The sequence below is a fragment of the Triticum urartu genome, chromosome 2A, assembly GCF_056163025.1.
Source record: "Triticum urartu cultivar PI428250 chromosome 2A, HENAU_Tu73, whole genome shotgun sequence".
In the NCBI taxonomy this organism is placed as follows: Eukaryota; Viridiplantae; Streptophyta; class Magnoliopsida; order Poales; family Poaceae; genus Triticum; species Triticum urartu.
The window spans coordinates 614,009,714-614,018,877 of record NC_141874.1 but is presented as its reverse complement, the minus strand read 5'-3'; the positions used below and the strand labels follow the sequence as shown (position 1 = coordinate 614,018,877).

Below are 9,164 nucleotides of genomic sequence, written 5' to 3'. Positions count from 1 at the left end.
TATCATATCAGAGCTGAATCAAGATACATACTATCATATTCTAATTACGCCAATAGAGCCACCGAATCAAATAGATAAGTAGAACTCACCTCACGGAGAACGCTGAAGACGCAAACTGAGAAGAAAGGAGTTCCTTCACATTGATAGTATTAAGATTTAAGAGAATATAGTGCATTCTGAATTGGCATATCAGCAATCTTTTTGTTTGTCGTCTATAACTATCAAGATGATCCGGTAGACAACCATCAGGCAGAATACTAGAGGAAGATACAAACAGGAAGAATATCTTAATAATCCAAGAAATAAACACGATTTTTCTTGGATACACTCAACAAAGATACTTGTTGATAAGCCTATCACAATCTGCTGAAAAACATACACAAATTAGAACAAATTTCCAGTGGTACTTCTACAAGGAAATTCAACAAGCTCACATGGAACAATTTTATCGATAGAATATTTCAAAAGGTAAATGCATTGCACCCCAATCAAGTATTCACTATACATCATGAAAAAGATTACGGTGAAATCTTTGCCTTATTGTTACAATTTTTGCTATTTGTCAGAGTGAATCACCAAAGAAGAGCTGAATGACATGTTCAATTCATGGCGTAAAAATTTAGAGTTCTTCAACTTCTTATGGCACTGGCAGCTTCAGTTGGGCTTCTGAATTCGCGGCGATCATCGACAGGTTGAGCTACTGCACGTGCTTGTGGTTGTGCTTGTTCTCATAGGTGACATGTATGATCCCGGCATTACCGCAATACAACACCATGTGCTTCCTCCCAGCATAGTCCTTGATGTTGCTGCATCTATAGAACCCCCATGCACTATATTAGTTCATACTGAATCATTTTATTTAGTTAGCACCTAAAATGAAAGGGTGCTCATCTCATCTTATGCTAAGTAACATGCATGAAACCCCTATAGCACAATGCTGATGGGTCAAACATCTGAAGCTTTGGTAATATGAATGCCCAACAGTTTCAAGCAAGAAATCAACACATAGATAACTGGAGTAAGAAATGAAACTGTGGTGTTTTCCATTAAAATTTCCTTTAGTGAAAACATTCTAGGAAGAAAATGGTATTCTAAAGACAACAACCCAGCCAGAAAAATGGAAATAAGAATTATTCTAGTACCAACATCTATGGTTGAAAAGAAACCTACTCCCTCCGTTTCTAAATATAAGTCTTTTTCGAGATTTATGTAGTCCATATTGGAATCTAAAAAGGCTTATATTTAGGAATGGAGGGCGTAATATTTAAGGTAAAAACTGGATATACCCATATACACATAAATTTCTTTTATCTGTATAGAACAAGTAGTAACATCATGAATCTCAAACTGAAGACAATGGCCTGTCAACTAATTGAAGCTTCTAGTTAGATCCATGCATAACAGAGGCAGAAGATATAGAAACACGTTCATATGAGAGCTAACTACACTTTATTTTGCATGGAGAGGGTCATCTATTCCTGAATTACAAAATTCAGCATCCAATTGATTGATAAGATTTTAGTCCTCAAAAAATGTATTGATGAATTTCTATCCAAACCTGTACAAAAACTGCAAGTTCTGACGTCCTACATTGCCCAAACAATATATGGACCATGATGCAGGTGAGCAAATGTACAACTGTCTTTTGAGTTCCTTGCAGATTGCAAAAGGAAACAAGAACAGTGAAGCAGCCGCTAATTTGCATTACTAATTGTGGAAATTCATCAATACATTTGTTGAGCACTAAAAGATTATCATCTTTTTTCAACTGTGAAAAGTGGCATGCCTGGGATGCCTTTGGTGATATAATTTCTACCTGAAAATTAATGACATAATTTCATAATTTTTATGTGAAAATCAATGGTGGCACACAAGCAGCTCAAAATTGATAGGAAACTCTACAAGAAGTATGTCAAGTATTTAGTTCAACTCCAACATGAGGTATACGTATATCTACTTTAAATCCATACCTGGATGATAGGAAAGTCACATATGCACTCTAAACAAACAGAAATCCCAGAAATCATTTCTTCTATCTCTAGTAGGAAATTTTAGCAGCACCTCCAGGATCTACATTAGGTACTAACATTACAAGAATGTTCGGAGGAGCACTAGCTCTATAGGTATGACTCTAAGTAACAGAACAAGGACTTTTCTGAACAATACAAGTTATTTGCAGTGAGATTTGCACATCATGTAGTGTGGTACAAACCTATATTCTAGAACAAATTCTTTCTCCCATAGCTTCCCTAAAAAAGGGCAAGGAAAATCCAATGAGTTTGATAAGGCATCAAGCCATAGAACCAAAGTTGACTCACAAAACAGGAATTCTGCAGAGAAAAATATAGTATGTTTTGATGGAGTTCATCGTCATTGATGACAGCAGGTAGAGCAGACTTACAAGGTGAGGCCTCACCTGGATCCCTACAACAAAAATATTGAACTCTTGAGCTAAAGAATTAGTTGTGCTTCAATTTAAGGATACAACATGAAGAAACTACACTAGTTGGAGACAAATACCTTTCTTTGGGATTGAATATTGGCATATCCCTGAAAATAAGGAAACAATAGAAGAACTTAGACAAAAAAATTACCATCTAGCCAGCACCCAAACTACAAGCTGAAGAAACATTGCAAGTAGCTAGATGCTGAGGTCGCAGCCTGCTAGCTTTGTGGCAGACGCCGCAGGACAAATTCTCATAATATGAGGCCTTAGCATAAGCATTTTAAATTTCACATAGCATGTTCAATTTCGTCCTGCTATCATCACAGCAGGCACGAGTTACTTCTTGACAAGTGATTACCCCATCACAACTTACCAACCCCGTTTAGATGACAAACTCATAACACAAATAATCTGATGCACTCTTGACGGCACAAAAAAGATTAGTCTATCAAAAATAGGTAGGAAAGTCACCAAGGGGATGGAAGCGGCCACGTTCGAGAGAGTCAAGGGGCGGAGCTTGACCGCATGGGCGCATGAATTAGGAGAAGTGAACAAAATTGAAGAGGAGGTCGATGATACATACTACCATGACGAGTCAACGGCGGCAAGCGAGATCTCAGGATCCTTTCAACCAAGGAGACGACACGGGCGACGCTGCCCTGGCGCTGAGGTCGAGGTCAGACTTGGCGCCGCTGCATCCGCTGAATTCGATCTCGCTGGCGGGCGAGCTATTCTCCTTATGCAAAGCCACATTTCCTAGTTCGCCGCCGCAGGGATAGAGTGGCCTGCTCTGCTGGACTCCGGGGAAGAGGAGCCGCCATGGCTAGTGCGGAGCAGGTCGGGGGTAGCGGTGGTGGACAGGTCGTCTGACGGAGTCGGTTTGGAAAATGATAGAGACCTCCCACTGTCCCACGAAGCCACGACCCACGATCCATAGTGGGTTTCTCCCGATTATTTTAGCAGTACAGAGACGCGCAAGGTAAATTTACCTCGCAAGTCCGGTCTTCTTTTTGCCAGGGCCATGCGGGAGGTAAATTTATGTCACAACCTTTGTTTCTTCCCTGAAATGTGTGATTCGGCTGGGGTGAGGAATGGGTGACAAATAGCGCGACCTTATATATATATATATTAGGTTTAGTTTTACTTGTACCCCTTTGACATGTGGGACCACCCCTGTTAAATATTGTTTAATTAAATATTTCACAATGACATGTGGACGCCCCCACAGGCACTATAGCGGTCAACCCAGTCAACGTTGAATGTTGACCTGATGACTCAGCTCACCCAGGCCCCACTTGCCATACAGTAGACTAGGAGACCCCTGGTTACACTCAGCAATTTTTTGTTTTCTTTTAAATTCGAATTAAAAGAATTCCAAAATACTATTAAAACTTCAGAAAATCATAGTAAAATAACCGTAAGTCAGATGAAAATAATTTATATATGAAAGTTGTTCAGAAAAGTATGATGAACCCGAATATGCCATCCGTTCATCTGTCACGTGCCGCTAGCATAGTGAACATGGATCCATCCCCTCTGATTCATCTGTCCGAAAAATGCCAAACGTTAGGAAAACATTTCCGGATGTTTTCTCTCTTCGTCCGTATCACCTAGCACTGCGTTGGATCACCCCTAGCATCGTGTTTTGTCATGGTATGCTTTTATGATACTTTGTTTGATTTATATTTATTGTTTCTCCCCCCTCTCCTCTCCAGTAGACTTCAGACTGACGTCGATGCTGCCCTTGTGATCGACTACGTCACCGACGACCGTTCCTTTGGAGTAGAGCTTCGAGGCAAGCCCCCCTTGATCAACCCGATATCGCCTATTCCTTCTCTCTACTGCTTGCATTAGAGTAGTGTAGCATGTTACTGCTTTCCGTTAATCCTATTCTGATGCATAGCCTGTCTTTGCTATTACTGTTGTTATCTTTACCTGCTATCCTACTGCTTAGTATAGGATGCTAGTGTTCCATCAATGGCCCTACACTCTTGTTTGTCTTCCATGCTTTACTACTGGGCCGTGATCACTTCAGGAGGTGATCACGAGCATATACTATATACTTTACACTGTTACATTACATGTGGTACTGTTCAGAGTTGGGGGCTGAAGGGGCAGGTGGCTCCATCCCGGTAGAGGTGGGCCTGGGTTACCGACGGCCCCCGACTGTTACTTTGTGGTGGAGCGACAGGGCAGGTTAAGACCACCTAGGAGAGAGGTGGGCCTGGCCCTGGTCGGCCTTCGCGGATACTTAACACGTTTAACGAGATCTTGGTATTTGATCTGAGTCTCGCACTGGCCTATACGCACTAACCATCTACGCTAGGACAGTTATGGGCACTGAACGTCGTGGTATCAGCCGAAGCCTTCGTGACATCAGCGACTGAGCGGCGCGCGCCGGGTTGGACTGGAACGCCTAATCTTGTATAAGGGAGGCTAGGTCTACTCGCCGGCCGCGTACGCAACGTGCAGGTGTGCAATGGGCGATGGGCCCAGACCCCTGCGCCATAGGATTTAGACCGGCGTGCTGACCTCTCCGATGTGCCTAGGTAGGGCTGCGACGTGTTGATCTTCCGAGGCCGGGCATGACCCAAGAAAGTATGTCCTGCCAAATGGGATCGAGCGTGTTGGGTTATGTGGTGCACCCCTGCAGGGAAGTTAATCTATTCGAATAGCCGTGATCTTCGGTAACATGACGACTTGGAGTTGTACCTTGACCTTATGACAACTAGAACCGGATACTTAATAAAACACACCCTTCCAAGTGCCAGATACAACCGGTGATCGCTCTCTCACAGGGCGACGAGGGGAGGATCATCGGTTAGGATTATGCTACACGATGCTACTTGGTGAACTTACCATCTACTCTCTTCTCCTGCTGCAAGATGGAGGTTACCAGAAGCGTAGTCTTCGATAGGACTAGCTATCCCCTTCTTATTCCGGCATTCTGCAGTTCAGTCCACATATGATACCCTTATTCCGTTTGATACCAATGCATACATATGTAGTGTAGCTCCTTGCTTGCGAGTACTTTGGATGAGTACTCACGGTTGCTTCTCTCCCCCTTTTTCCCCCTTCATATACTCGATTGCTGCGACCAGACGTTGGAGCCCAGGAGCCAGACGCCACCGTCGACGACGATTACTACTACTCGGGAGGTGCCTACTACTATGTGCAGCCTGCTGACGACGGCCAGGAGTAGTTTAGGAGGATCCCAGGCAGGAGGCCTGCGCCTCTTTCGATCTGTATCCCAGTTTGTGCTAGCCTTCTTAAGGCAAACTTGTTTAACTTATATCTGTACTCAGATATTGTTGCTTCCGCTGACTCGTCTATGATCGAGCTCTTGTATTCGAGCCCTCGAGGACCCTGGCTTGTAATATGATGCTTGTATGACTTATTTTATTTGTAGAGTTGTGTTGTGATATCTTCCCGTGAGTCCCTGATCTTGATCGTACACGTTTGCGTGTATGATTAGTGTACGGTAAAATCGGGGGCGTTACAAGTTAGTATCAGAGCCGACTGCCTGTAGGAATCCTCCTTCCACACTCCTTGTCCGAAGTCGAGTCTAGACATTGCAAAACTTTTTTTACTAACAAGGATGTGTGTCTTACGGGCTCACGTCGCCATTTGGGTGGTATTAGGATCTTTTACTCCTCAATCTTTCCTCCGGGACTCTGAACTCTCTTCTATTCAGGTAAAATGATTTTACTAATTCTAATTCTAGGATCTCGTAACCACTTCCTGCCGGAGAGCCCCTTACTACAGATGATCACATGCTGCCCAGAAGATTTTGAAGATACTCTTCGATGCTTATCGAGACCCTTGTACCCTCTGCCTTTTTCAATTTCATATTACCGGTATACCCATATGGATAACGACATACACTTGTCGTTCATACAATCATTCTCCGTCGATCTTGTTATTACAAGATACCCCAAAATTCTCTCTATTGATCAGAGAATACTTTGTGCCTACTGCATTCCTTGCCACATGAATACCCCTATGGATAATTCCTCGCACTTACCGAGTATCAGCTCATCCCCAATTGTTCATGTGTTTCACAAAGGACTTCGATATACCATTGGTTGTTCCAAAAATCCCCAGCAGCCTATTGCTTTTGAAATTCTTGCTTGTTGGCATTATGAATAATCTCATAAGTCTGGTAATCTTATTGGCATCCTTGGCCATTACCATTTTGAGTCCGCTGATTCAGTATGTTGCGAACACTCGCAATCCTCAATCAGGTCCTAGAATTCATCCTTCTAGCTCAGATGTTATTTTAAAGATGAGCTGGATCTCGAGCAATCTAATTGCCATCGATTATTCCCCTAAGCCTACTCGACTTATCTATCCTTAATTAGAGGCCTTGCTCCTGATCCCTTGAGTTGGAAATCTTAATCCCTTTTCCTTTGAGATTTGAATTACTCAGTTGTTTCTACAATCCAAAGCCTTTGCTTTGTTTCATCCTCTGATCGTGTGCCGATGCTCACATCAGACCTGTTATGGACCGTCAGATCCTTCATTGAATTATCATCCGACAATGTCCTTCGTATACAAAAACCTCAATGAGTTCTTTCCTTGTTACATAATGCCATCGGTAAATCCTATTCTCTGATTTGGCCAACCATGCTCTGCTTTCGAGCTGGTGATATTTACTCTTGAAGCATGAGGTATATGTTGCTAAGATGCCCCGATGGGTTGAACCTATACCTTCCAAAAAAACCGTATGAACCTGACAGTTTTCACAAGTCATACCCTTCGGGTGTTTTACCAGATAATTTTCTACCATACAACTTCTTCGAGGATGAGAAATGAATGAAAGGTTATGCATTGAGGAAATGGGAGTCGACCTTGAACTTTGTGTTCATGCCCATGGACTCGATGTGGAACTTACCATGGAAGCTTATTGAAAAACTTTTAATTAGTTGAATAATTCTTCTGGTGTCTTTGAATTGGATCCCTTGCAACTATGGTTTCGGCCATATTGATATTCGTTGATTCCTTTTCTCGGACAAGTTAAAGTACTTGTCTTTTGCAGATCAATACACTTGTCAACCCTCTATTTTGCTCTACCTCCGAGTATTACCATCTGGTATATTGATAATATCATTGAACCATGTTGCTTATTATGAGCCTTCATCGAGTATTATTCCTCACCGATTCCAATGTTTCCTGGTTCCGAGTTGTTAGTCACTCGAGGAAACCGATGACTAAATCAGGTCCGCACCACGATTAAACAACTCTTAGTAATCTCCTTTACTCACGAGTTTGTACTCGAGCATGTCAATCCTAGCCTGATCGGCTATCACCTTGTGCTAAATTTTAAACTGTGCCACCCGGTCCTTATTCCCAAAGCACAGCTTTCGACGATGAGCTAAGCTTACATCAATCTTCCTTGTCATATCATCTCGCCTTGAACAGCAAGCTTGATTTCGAGTTTGTGTCGTACCCGTGGTTCCAATAACCTTGTGCTTCATCATTCCTTTGACTTGATGTCATTGCCAATCGATTAAATCTTCATGAAATCTCTCGACACATGTGTCGTGATCATCATCAGCATTCTGAGGCCTTCCAAGATATCTATTGAATTCTTGATGAGAAATACCATCCTTTGCCCTCGATGATTTGTGTTATCATCGACAACTTTATTGCCTTCCGTTCAACACAAACCTGTCCGTGTTTTGTGTTAACTTTGAGTTCCTTGCTATCCAGCAAATTGTTCTTCTTTACCTTGGAGTATTACCATCTTTTATGTTAGGAAGGTCGTGAGAATTTCACCACCTCTTATGAATTATTGATGTAGGTGATGCTTCTCACCATCACCATTCTTTTCATGGCCCCCGTGTTCCAACCGGAGTATCGACAAATGGACTGTGATGTGAAAAATTCAAAACTTCTGGCAACCCTATTGCTTGTAAGCTAATAAATGATAGTTACCTTCTTTGTGTTTTGGATATCGAATCACCCTTCAATCATTGATCTTGCTACCTAAGCCCATATCTCGGGTGCACCTTTCAACCAATTATCAGTTGTGTATGTTTTCCTCGAGCATACATCATTATATCATTTGATCTGACAAATGTTATCTCCTTGTTCACATAATTGTGGGCATCCATCTTTTTGGAAATCTCAATGAATTGCCACTGAGTCCATCAGCCACCTCCTCATCCTCTTCTTGGTTTTAATGATGGACTCTTTTTTCGAACTTGCTTCCATAGTTCATTTCCCGAAAATCTACAATGTCATCTCGTCAAATTGTGTCGCACCTTTGTCTTCTCAGACATCCTAAGTCTGGGGTATCCTGACACCAATCAGATCTGAATCTCGGTCAGATATGATGGTTGGAACATATTCCCAAGAGTTATAACATTGGTCTTTAACCCGATAAGGTGATGTCATCCTAACACACCTGCCCAGAGGGCCTATTGTTATAGTTTCCTTTTGTAGCAAGGTTTGCCATTCTTCCATGAGGAAATTGTAAGACTTATTCTATAAGTTGTTCCTGATGGATCCTTTGTGTATCCTAAATCTCATCTTTACCCAGTGACCATGACAATGCTATCTCGAAGATTGTCTGTGGTACTCTGATTTTCAGCAAGAGCATTTAAAGCACAATGCTAAATTCTCTTTATCAATTATCCAAACACCGTTGTATGGGTAATGTCATGAAATTTCTCTCCCCTTACCTAAAGGGTTTTCTATGTTATATATCTTGTCA

The 9,164-nt window shown here is 42.1% G+C and overlaps 1 long non-coding RNA gene across 2 annotated transcripts; it reads right to left on the bottom strand.

Annotated features, from left to right (window-relative positions):
• Window positions 1–454: 454 nt before the first annotated feature.
• LOC147986224 (uncharacterized) lies at window positions 455–3,357 on the bottom strand. Of its 2 annotated transcripts, XR_015617110.1 has the most exons (3): window positions 3,030–3,357; window positions 2,521–2,550; window positions 455–2,424 (listed from the first exon to the last, which is right to left on the bottom strand). It is a non-coding gene; the product is annotated as an uncharacterized LOC147986224 (long non-coding RNA). The 2 variants fall into 2 exon arrangements; XR_015617109.1 differs by having other exon boundaries at window positions 2,521–3,357.
• Window positions 3,358–9,164: the final 5,807 nt, after the last annotated feature.